We start from the raw sequence: 12743 nt of genomic DNA on the forward strand, positions 1-12743 counted from the left end.
TGTCATCTGCAGCAGGAGCATCTGCTCATGGGGGGTGAGGGAGGTGGCCGAAACTGGAGGCAGGGGCCAAGGAGAAACTCCTGGTGTCTGAGCTGGCCTGCAGTTCTGTGATTTCTGGTTCTGATACAGCTCTTGTTTTCGCACCCCTGGGGCACACTGGCTTTGACTCTGACCCAGGTGTCTCAGGGGTTATGGGCTCCTTTCCTGCACATCAGGAAAGGGGCTCCGCAAGCAAGCTGAGCTCCAGGTCAAAGGTTACCACAGTGTCTCTGAGCACAAACACAGAGAGAAAGCTGGGCTGGCCTTTCCAGACAGATAGAATTCTGGGCAGAAAGTTGTCAGTGGGTCAAAGAAAAACATTTTATATAGAACAAAGTTACAATCTACAATAAATATCTACCAGCTGGAACCTTTCTAGGACAATAGCAAAATATGCTGGACATGGAAGAAAAAGATACTTGAAGCACACTATTTGTGGAAGACTTTTAAATAGATATAGCTCAGCTTTGATATCACAAATAAATAAAAATGATCAAAAATATTGAAAAATCTAAATCATATATATTTTTCACTAGAAAGAAATACGCTGTCCTTTCAAGTTTTTGTGGAACATTTACCAAAAAATTAAAAAGACTCCAAATACAACGAAAAACCTGAAATAAACTCAATAAGTTTGAAAGCATAAAATTTATATGAGCTATTTTATCATATCATAAAGCAATAAAACTGAAAATTAAACAAGTAAATAAACCACTTACTTTAAGATAGAGAGTAAACTCCCAGTCAAAACAGATAAAAATTACAGAGTCTACTTTTACAATATTGAGATAAGAACACTGTTCATGCATTTGTGCAGTAAACCCTTGTTGATCACCTTTAATAAAAACACAGAATGTCTGGGCACTGGTGGCTCACGTTTGTCATCCGGGCTACTCAGGAAGCCGAGATCTGAGGACTGCAGTTCAAAGCCAGCCTGGGCAGGAAAGCCCTTGAGACTCTTATCTCCAATTCTGTGAAACTCTTTTCTCCAATTCACTACCAGGACACCGGAAGTAGAGCTGTGGTTCAAAGTGGTAGAGTGCTAGCCCTGAGTGATAAGCTCAGGGACAGCACCCAGACCCTTAGTTCAAGTCCCAGGACTGGCACAAACAAAACTTCAGTGGTTATCTCCAGCCTCACCTCCTCTTAGTGCAGTGTTGGAGAAGACATCCTACGAAAGCATGTGTTTGCCCGTCTCTGTCCTCTGAACCTGATGTTGCCTTTGAGGGCACCAAGAACAAGGGCATCACAAGATTTGTGTTCAAACCCTGTGTCCCAAGTCCAGTCCCTGGAAATACACAGTCACCCCAAACCAGCAACACAGGGTACTGCACCTGCCTTTCTCTGGCAGCTGGCGGTGAGCTCCCTGCCCAGAGCCCCCCGAGCAGTGTCTGTCCCTGGGGCAGAAGGTTCAAGTAGGCAGTGGGGAGGAGTTGCACCCCTGCTCTTGGAAGTTCCTCTTGGTCTGACCTTCTGGGCTGTGAGGGCTGCTTCCTGGGGTCTCCATCAGGCCCTGCCCTGTGGATCTCCTAGTAACGCCTGTCCTGTGGGGCAAGCTGGGATGGCACTAGGGACACGACAGCTTCCCACAGGGGCCTCGGGTTCTGAAGACACATCACTGTGCTTACACCCAGATCTCCCCAGAGCAGCCGTCTGGACTTTGTTCTGCCTCCTGGTGGATTTGTTCCCAAGGTGCCATCCCAGGTCCTCTGCTTCCCTCTTCTGGTCAACCAAAAGGAATCAGGGCAAGGATGAGATGCTGGCCACAGACCTGGAGTCTCATCTCCTCACACTCATGTCTTAGGCCACAAAAGCCATACCCACCAAGTGGGTTAGAGCTGAGCACTGGTGGCTCACACCTCTCATCCTGGCTGCTCAGGAGGCTGAGATCTGAGGATGGAGGTTTGAAGCCAGCTCCAGGCAGAACAGTCTCTTAATGTCCAATTAAACAGCAGGAAGTGGAGATGTGCCTGAAGTGGCAGAGCACCATACTTTCACAAGAAAGCCGAGGGACAATGCAAGGCCCTGAGTTCAAGCCCCAGCACAACACACACACACACACACACACACACACACACACACACACACACACACACACCACTTTTATTTTCATACTATGAGAAATGGGGGGGAAGGTAAGCTGCATGGTTCATAAAAATGAGTTATTATTTGCCGTTCTGGGGTCCACACAGAAAATGAATCTTAAAAGACACACTGATAAATGAAGAAAGCCGAGTAGCATAGACATGGACAGATTGATATGATTTATGTTTAAAAATCAGCTTTCTTGAACTAAAACTATACAGAAGAGTAAGGAAGGAAAGATACTATAAAAATCAAGAGAACATTTTGTCCTGGGGAAGGTGGAGTTCAGGTAGGGAAGGGATTTTTTCAAGTGTCAGCGGTGGTCAGTGTCTTGGCATAGATAAGTTACACGGAGGTTTATGTCACAAATGGTTAAGCCCTATTCTCATGTATATTCATTAAATTTCTCTACATTCTGGATATTCATTAAATTTCATACAGGCACAAGTCATCATAAGACAGGTGCAAGGGGCACAGATTAAATTAACACTGCCAGATGCAGAGTGAGATTCCTCAAGTTCATGGTGGCAAGCCTGTACAACAGGGCGGATGGGTAGTCACCGTCCTAGAGCAAGTGCTGATTGACTTCTGTGAAATGAGCCAAGTGGTGACTTGGTCACTGGCACTCAGAGTTCCTCTGGCATCACTGACAGAAAGGGATGTGGTGACACAGAAAACACATGGCCACCATGACACCACGCAGGCTGAGAGGCCCTCCAGCAGCCATCTTAGGGAGATACCACAGACAGAGGGACAGTGTGTCCAGGAGGAACCATAGTCACTTGGCTCTGCCCCATCACCTCCCCCCCCCCATCTGCTGGAGGTGGCTGTGCTGTGTACTTCCTGTCTCCCCCACAGTCTTCATGCTGCCGAAGAGTTTGCCTGGCCAGTTTCCTTGACTTTGGTGAGCAGGAGCAGCATTCATGTCATCAACACATCGTCTATGAGGTGGTTCACAACTATCATTCCAGGGACTCAGGAGGGTCATGGTATGAGGCCAGCCCCAACAATAATGTAACAAGATTCCTTGTCTCCAGAAATCAGTCCAGTGTGGTAATTTGCATCTGTAATACTCCTTCGGGAAGCTATAAATAGGGGGATGGCAGTATCAGGCCAGCTAAGGCGAAACACACCCTCTGCACATTCCTCCATGATGTGTGGCTCATGGATGTTTCTCTTTCTGCTGGTTCAGGGGTTGAACTCGGGGCCTTGAGCTCCAACTTTGCTTTTTTTGATCACAGCTGGTGCTGTGCCCTTGAGCCACATTTCTACTGGTTTTCTGGTGGTTCATTAGAGATAAGACTCTCACGGACTTTGCTGCCTGGTCTGGCTTTGAACCACTATCCTCAGGTCTCCACCTCCTGAGTAGCTAGGATTGCACGTGTGAGCCACCTGTGCCCAGCACTGCACACAGGTCATACTGCGTATTCTTCCAGCATTCCAATGTTGACCTAGGTCCAAGTAGACTCACTAGCATGGAAAGCTAGCTTTGTTCCTGTTTCCGTGTTTGTTGATTTATAATTACAACCTGTGCATTCACTGTCTTACTGTTAGGTTGAAAAAAGTTAATTTTTCCATATAGTGCAGCACAGAAAGCCCCACACATCCTCAGTGTGCTGCCTGGCCCACATCTAGCTGAGATGTTCCTCAGCTGCCAAGGTCACCTTTGTACCCTTCCCCATCCGCCTCTCCCTCCCCTTACATGGAACCTGGCATCCTAGATTGGATTAATTCCTTCGCCTCCTGCCTCCCTTCACATCCTCATTGCATGATGAGGCTGAGTTCATATATATATATATATATATATATATATATATATATATATATATATATATATCACAAGGAAGTTTTTTATTCTGCTTCAAACAGACAACAAAGCCCCACCCAGCCACCCTGCTTGGCAGCTTTGGCTAGGCGGTCACATCTGAATGGGTATCCTCTTCTGTCTGCTCACTTTCCCTGCCCCCATCACCCAGGACCCCACACAGTCCTTAGTGACAATCTTCTGGGTCCAAGCATCTTCTCCCTCCAGCTCCCAACTTCAGACTCCTCTTTGTTTTCATCTCCTAGGGTGGCCAGTTCACTTCTCCCTGGGGATACTAGGGTACATTGGCTGGCTGGAGAATATGTCAATTGCACAGAAAAAGCGTGAAGAGACCAAAGCTGTCAGAGAGAACTGGAATTCACATCGGGTCATTGAGAAGAAATCAGCCTGCCCAAGGGACTGACTGCACGGACGCTCTTGCTACCACCACCGTCAGCCTCAGAGGCTCCTTGGCCATGGGGTTTCTTGTTCACAACAGGACTAGGTGGCTGGGGGAGCAGAGGCAAGCCAACCCAGTTCATTCCCTTAATTCCGCCCTTGGAGCAAGGGGATGAACAACCCCCAACTGGTTGCCCACTTCTTTTGCTTGGTTACCTCATTTTTGTTTTTCCTTCTTGGAGTTCACTCCAGGAGGAGGTGATGGGCTAATCCAGACTGCGGGCAACGCCTCGGCCAGGGTCTAACATTTACATCATGTTTACCTCCTAATTGATTGGGAAATGGGGTTTTAGGTACTTGACAATGCATTGGCACAGACTTAGCTTTGGGCCATATTCCACTGAAGGTTTGATTCAATGAAAGAAGAGTTTAGAAAACTCTCACTGCATTTGCATAACAATAGAGAAAATATGAAGAAGTAATTTTGAAAATTTGGTATAAATGAATTGCACAAAGGGGTTTCCTTGTGATATTTACATCCATGCACATAGTGTAATTTGATCAGTCTGTCTCAGTCTGAGATCTCTCCAAGAACTTCCTAACTCCCTATCTCCTAACCACCAGAGGTCCTGATAACATCACCGGTGGCCCAGGGAAATGAGCGTCACATCCTGAGGACAAGGGTGCTCGCTCAGCAAAACAAAATTCCTCAACATGCACATGCGCAGTAATGCACATGGCTTAAAGATCCGCCATGAAGCTTCATGTTTATATGTACTGCATATCACTAATCTCATCATAGCAGAATGCACTGGGGGAATGGACATGTGTAGTTTAAAACTCTTAACCACCACCTGTCCATCACGAAGGGCTCCTCTCAGCCCAAGCCAGCCTTGGGGCCTTGGAGCCCTCTAGCTCAATCCAGCAGCTCCACGTTGGAGCACCTTCCCATTTATCTCTTACTTTACTTTCCCTTCAACAAGTCGGCTGTTCTCTTATTACTCCTGTGTTCCGCTCCATTCTTTATTCGAGACACCAACAACCCGGAGTTACACCTAAGTGAGACCCCCACTCACTTCACAGAATCACAGGGTAGCACCTGGGAACATATGACCCCAGGGATTAAGGACAAAGATGCTGGGCCTATACATTTTCTGTTCCGATAGTAGAAATTCAGAATTCTGCTCAGATGCATAATTCAGAGCAGTTATAGGGTATGTACCCTGCAATCCCCAATGGAGTTCCCTCATCAACACAAGCACTGCCAGGTAACAGCTGACTTCCTGTTGATTCCGCTGTTGAGAAGGAAAATGTGAGCTGTTCCTGTGGCCAGTGCAGATGCTAAATCCTGCCATTTCTGATAGTGACTCACAGCCAACATGAACCTGCCAGTGATTTAGAGGTGGTCGAGTTGGAATTTCATTACAGATGTAGCTCCCATGCTCTTTTCTGCCGGGGCTCCGGGATTCGAGTGGAGAGATGTTGTAATTACTATGCAGATTGAGTCCTCAAGAAGCAGGAAGGTCGCTGTGATTAACTTCTTCCTCCATTTCTTGCTTTTGGAATTTTGGGAGCAAAGCCGCATGTAACTCAGCCGGCCTCAGCCCACCGGGCCACTGACCACAGGAAGCCTTAATGGAAGTTCTGAAAAGGATTGCAACCACAGATCCAGGGGAAGTCCCCAAAGACCCATTCTCTTAGGAATAAGTCCATCCCCTGCGGAGGTGGGGTGGGGTGGGGTGGGCTTGATCCACAGATGCCCTTCAGGGTCCTGGTGGCATTCCCTCTGTCACCACCTAGGGTGTGGAGGGGTCTCTCTCCCAAGTGGAGAGGGGTCCAGATTGAGCTCATGTATTGCTCCATGGCTGTCTTCACAGGGAGGGCTGCAGCTTCTATCAGACCTCTAGAAGTAAAATGTGCCTAACGCACAGCTCACATTTTCCTGTCCCACGTTCAGCCACGTTCTGTCCCACATTCAGCCCATGTTCTTCTGCCCCACGTTCAGCCCATGTTCTCCTGCCCCATGTTCAGCCCACGTTCTTCTGTTCCACATTCGTTCAGCATCAGCACCAACTGAAGTCCCCTGAAGGCAGAACTGGATCCAATGCCCACCATGGCTCCCAGATCATCAGAGACCCTGATGTACTGCTGTGAATCCCGTTCTCTCTCCTTACCCTGCTGCTGGACCAAGGAAGATGCTCCGCATAGTAGAAAAGCAGGATGAGGTCAGAGTCTAAATGGTTGACTGAGTAAAGTTAAATAATTGAATAAATAATTTAGTAAATGTACCCAGTGAAGAGAAAGAAGTAGGCTTACACGCAGAGAGATATGAAACTACTTCAGAACATATTAAGTAAAAAAAGGACAGAGCACCTGGTGCCAATGGCTCACTCCTGTAATCCTAGCTACTCAGGAGACTGAGATCTGAGGATCGAGGTTCAAAGCCAGCCTGGGCAGGAAAGCCCATGAGACTCTTATCTCCAATGAACCACCAGAAAAAAACAAAAGTAGTTCTGTGGCTCAAAGTTGGTGGAGTGCTAGCCGTGAACAAAAAGAGCTCAGAGATAGCACCCAGGTGCTAAGTTCAAGCCCCATGGTGGATAAAAAAAATAAGAAAGGAAGGGGTGCAGAAAGAGGGTATGGCAGGAAGCCTTGAGCATGAAAATATAGTCCTCACTTCACGTCCCCACGTGAAGCATACTTGAGTTCAGAACTGGGCTGGAGCCTGGGTGGACGTGGAGTTTGAGTCCAGTGAACAACCCAGAACTGGAGTGGGGGGTGAGGCGGGGGAACCACTTTGAAGCAGTAGTTGAAGAGGGCAGGTAAGGAGCAAGAACCAAATCAAGGGCTGGGACTGTGGTGAAGTGGTAGAGTACTTGCCTAGCCTGCATGAAGACCCAGGTTTAATTCCCCAGCACTTCACAAACAGAAAAGGCCAGAAGTGATGTTGTGGTTCAAGCCAGCATTGTCTTGAGGTAATGGGAAAGAACCTGGAAAGATCTTCTGAGAGCCGGCCAGGGACCTGGGGAAAGTGTAATCTACTTACCCCTGTAACTTGAGGACTCTTGCTTAGCTTTTTTGCTCAAGGCTGTTTTTTCTTTTGTTCAAGGCTATCACTCTACCACTTTGAGCCACAGTGCCACTTCGAGTTTTCTGGTGATTAATTGAAGATAAGAGTCTCATGGACTTTTCTGCTCTGGCTGGCTCTGAACCTCGGCCCTTAGATCTCAGCCTCCTGAATAGCTAGCATTACAGGCATGAGCCACTGAAGGCTAATCCACAGTTTTCAACAAATGTTCATGGAAGCACACAGAGAAGCTATCATATGTTCCATGTTAGAGGAAGCCTAAATAAACGAGGCCTCGCTGCTTTCTTTTATCTAATTATCTACATAAAATGTGACTCTGTGATGCCCGAGCAGAACTTATTTAAGGTGTGATGCCGGCCAGGAAACATCTGCAAAAATAGCTCTGGTCCTGGGAGCCTCCACAGTCTCCTGACAAACAGGCCTGCTCTCCTGCAGCCCAGGATGCAGTATGGCCTCACAGATCCCCAACCCAACTGCCAGCTGAGTTCTAATTGCAGACTCTTCATTATCACGGGTGATTGAAACTATAAAAAGAAGCCGCTTGAAGTGCTCACATCCCTCCCGGGAGCAGAGGACTGCCCCCCAGCTCTGGTAAGCAGTGGTCTGCCCCTACTACTTCTGTTGCTCCTTCACCCAGTAATCTTGGGTACCCGCGTGGCCTGGCTCCTGCAGGAAGCGCTCAGCAATTAGAAGGGGTGTGTGGGCCATGATGGATCCCCTGTGGCTGGGTAGGAAATGACCCCACCCCACCTGTTTCCAGTACAAAGTCACCAGACCCCAGAAACCAGGCCTTTGTGACAACCTGTAGTAACCTCATCTGCATGTTAGCCTTTTTTCCATAACGTCCTCTCCATCAAGGCGCAGTTATTAAGCACCTGCTGAGTGCTGCACACTGAGTTAATTGCTGGGAAGGGCATCCAGAAGCAAAGGAATGTCCAATCTAGGCATGGAAGGCTAAACCCAACAGGACAACAGCTCCTGGTTCTTTCACTATGACTTTAAGAATCAAGGAAGTGCTACTGGAAAGCCTTTATATAAAATGTCTGCACCTTCTTTTTTGTTAGTTATTTGAGATATGATCTTTTTTAAAACTTTATTTGAATAGCTGTGCAAACGTGTTTCAATTCAACATGTCTGTTTATGAGTACATTGCTTCTTGATCCATGTCACCCCTCCATCGTTCTCCCCAGCCACACCCCACCCCTCAAGCTGGAGTATAAATAGGATCTTTTGATTTCTTTTTATTTGGGGCGGGGGGGAGGTGGTAGTACTGAGGCTTAAACTCAGGGCACTATCCCTTAGCTTTTTCACTCAAGGCTGGTGCTCTACTTGAGCCACAGCTCCACTTCTGACTTTTTGCTGGCTCATTGGACACTAGAGCCTTTCAGACTTTCCTGTCTGGACTGGGATCCTCAGATCTCAGCCTCCTGAGTAGCGGGTATTACAGGTGTGAGCCACCTGTACCAAGCTGGAATATGATCTAGGTAGCCCAGGCTGACCTCAGCCTCTCTCGTGCTAGGATTATAGGTATGCACTACCATGCCCAGCTGAAAACCTATTTTCTGTCTATATTAGGGAACCCTGGGCTCATCTATATTTATCTTAATAGAAAGAGAAAGACATCCCTGGAAGAATGTTTGTCAGAAAAGTTCAAGAAAGTCGTCTCTGAGACACTTTGTAAGAAAATGATTCTGAAGATGTTCTAAGAAAGCACAGTGATACAATCAAAATTGGAACTTCTTCCCGGGCATCAGTGGCTCACGCCTGTAATCCTAGCTACTCAGGAGGCTGAGATCTGAGGATCAGGGTTCAAAGTCAGCCTGAGCAGGAAAGGTCTGTGAGACTGATATCTCCAATTAACCACCAGAAAATCAGAAGTGGCTCAAAGTGGTAGAGTGCTGGCCTTTAGCTGAAGAGGTCAGGGACAGCACCCAGGCCCAGAGTTCAAGCCCCATGACTGAAAAAAAAAATTGGACCCCAAATTTTGCCATTTTTTTCTTACCTTATGCATGTTATTGTCAGCCTAAGTTTTCATATTCCTGGACAGGTAATGTGGCACATGGCTTAGCGGCTGCTCAGCACTCACAAGACACTGGATTCCATCTCCAGCACTATAAAAAAATGTTTCTTTCTGGTTTTCTTATCTGTTTGGTGGGATGTCACTGTGGCATCGCACCAGGCTCTTGTGAAGGCTAAATAGAATAGTATTGTTTTGGCACATTTAGCAGGGGACTAGGCACAGAGACAAGTCAAGACCAGCACAGGTTTACTGGAGAGAGAAGTTCCACAGGGAAAGGGATACTCCAGCCAAACCTAGAGTCTTGCTCCTGCCTGTAGGCCGGGACATTTTGTGGTGGGCTGTGGGAAGGTTGGAGGTGTCTGGCAGGGTTGGTAATTAGTGGGGGGGACACAGAGAATGTGTAGAATGGTTCATGCCTGGGGACAGGTGGGAGCTGGGGGGGGGGGGCGGGGGGCTGGAAGGAGTATCTGCTCAAGGCCCTCATCAGTTAAAACAACAGGAAATTCTGGGCTGGCACCAGCCATATAAGTTACAGGGGGTGAAGGAGAGAGGGCAGGGCAGGGCAAGGAGTGGTTATAAAGCAAAGCCCTGGTCTGGGGGCTACAGATAAGGACACCTGTCTGTGACACCTCACAGAGATGGAGGAGAAGTGTGGAGGAGACATCTCAAAGAAGGTATGAAGGCACTTGCTCCAATAGAATGGATGGGGAGGGGAGGGGAGGGGCAGGAAGATGGAGGAGAGGGGGGTAGCAAGCAGACTCAGATGTTCTCCGAGAGAGAAAGCTGTACATGAGATGAGAAGCAAGGTTGCCCAGTGAGAAGGGGGTACACACACAGAGGGGTCCTCAGAGAGCTTGCGTGACCTCTCACCTGTCCTTGACACCTGCAGATACACAATTTGGCCCACATCCACACGAGAATGGTGTCTTTGTCTCATTTAGGGAGGTTGTGTGGGTACATCATTATCACCTGAAGCCACAGACTACATTAGGGTTCACTGCTGGGCTTGTGTGTTCTAGGAGCTTGAACAACTGTACCCAGACTCTCCCCAGCAAAAAGAGACAGAAAACAAACCAGGATAACACCTTTCGCAAAGCCAGGTATGGAGGTAGCCCAACAAACTTCACCCTATCACAGACTGGGTCTGCTCACCAAGGAAGTGACCTCACTGAGGCCAACAGCTCCCCGCAGTGAAGGGAGAGAAGGGGGTACCACTGAGGAGCGGGGGAGACCTGATGCTCAGAGGTCCCTGCTCCAGTCTTAAAAGGAGAGTCCTCAGATGGAGCCCATCCAGACATGACTTCCCTGCTCCCACATCTGGCTCTTAGTTGACAAGAGAGAGCGTCAAGTTAGAGGATGGCTTTTGAAATTATTTTCCCAAAGAGAAGTGCCTTGGAAGGTCCTGGAGGCTGTGATATCACCTGAGTCCGCAGAAGGAGGGTAGGTTTCCAGGCTGGCAGCAGGGCCCGAAGCCTGCTGGGAGCATGGAATGGATGGAAACAGAGAGAGGAGGCTTCCGTCTTCCTTCCTCCTACCCTCCAGTGGAGGCCATGACATTTCCTGGGGGGGGGGGTGAAGAAAGGAAAAGTTGAATAAATAAAGTAAAAGCCAAGGAATGTCTAGGATAGAGATGTAAGGATTTAGGGTATGGGGATGCTATCTTACAAAGAAGAAGCTAGCCGAGGGCATGGATGGCTGGTGCCTGTCATCCTAGCTACTCAGGAAGCTGAGACCTGAGGATCGTGATTCAAAGCCAGGCTGGGCAGAAAAGCCCATGAGACTCTTGTCTCCAATTAACCAGCAGAAAACAGGAAATAGAGGCATGGCCCCAAAGTGGTAGAGCACCAGCCTTGAGTGAAAATGACAAGCCTCAGTACCAGCAAAAGAAAGGAAAGAAGGAAGGAAAAAAGAAAGAAATGAACAAAGAGAGAAATAACTGTGCTTATACTTGCAAAACTGTTTGGTGTAAACCAACTGAATAACTCATGGGGGGAGAGGGAAAAGGAGAGGGGGGAGGGGGGAAGGAGGAAGGAGGTAACAAACAGTACAAGAAATGTATCCAATGCCTAATGTATGAAACTGTAACCTCTCTGTACATCACTTTGACAATAAATAAGAAAAAAAAAGAAATAACTGTGCTTTTGAGTTAGTACTTTTTGGGGAAATTTATTATATGTTCAGCAATAGAAAACTGATATAGGAGATCATGCATAGATAAATAATGACCTAAATTTCCCAGAGTAGATGTGCAACTACGCGCACACACACACACACACACACACACACACACACACGAGGCAAAGGCTAGAACAATGCCAAATGGATGTTAATATAAAATTCCCAAAGGTAATTCTCAAATCACACAAAAAGATAATTCATGATTTATAAAGCAATATCATATTTTTCAGTTGTGACACTGAAATCAAGAAGTCACTGGGACATTAATTCCAAGGGAGGGAAAGAATAAAGCCACTTCTAACCTAGAGCGAAATGATTCCATGTAAATGTGAGGATTCAGTAGAGATATTCTTGCATAAACAATGCCACAGAGACATTAACACACATGGGACACATAGTGACCAAAAACCAGTGGGTTGAGACATCAACCAAAAACGTTTGCACAATAACAAAGTGAATGACATTTTCCTTAAGAAGACAAACTCGAGAAAGAGTGATGTGGGGTACTGGGTGTCTATGGCTCATGCCTGTAGTCCTCGCCTCTAAGGAGGTGACAGAGGATCTTGAATTGAAGTCATCCTGGGAGAAAAGTCAGAGAAACTCTAGCTCCAATAAACCAGCAAACTGTTGTGTTGGAGGTGTGGCTCAAGTGGGAAAGTGCCAGCTATGCACAGACAAGCCAAGCAAGAGTACAGAACCCTTCGTTCATGCCCTGGTACCACCAAAAAAAAAAAAAAAAGAGTTCTAAGGGGGAAAAGTGAGAAGATACTAAACAATGACTAGCCCTCTGTGATCCAAAGTTAGACTCCAGTTCTGGTTTTGAGAGGTGCAGGAGCGACGAGGACCACGTTAGGCAGCTGTCAGATCACATCTGCTTTCTGTGGCGTGGTTTTCCTACTGACTGACAACCGGAATACATAAATATATGTCACACACCAAACAGACAAACCACTCTGCACATAGATGCCTAAATATTTAGACACAGCCAAGCAACGACAAAAATGATTGAAGACATTGAAATTCTAATCACTAAAGATCAGTGAAACCGAGAACAACTTTTATTCTACCTTGACTCTGATCCCCAGATTTGCGGCTGGCTTGTCACTTCTGGACCGAGGACAGAGCCATCC

Source organism: Perognathus longimembris, chromosome 7, assembly GCF_023159225.1.
Source record: "Perognathus longimembris pacificus isolate PPM17 chromosome 7, ASM2315922v1, whole genome shotgun sequence".
NCBI lineage: Eukaryota > Metazoa > Chordata > Mammalia > Rodentia > Heteromyidae > Perognathus > Perognathus longimembris.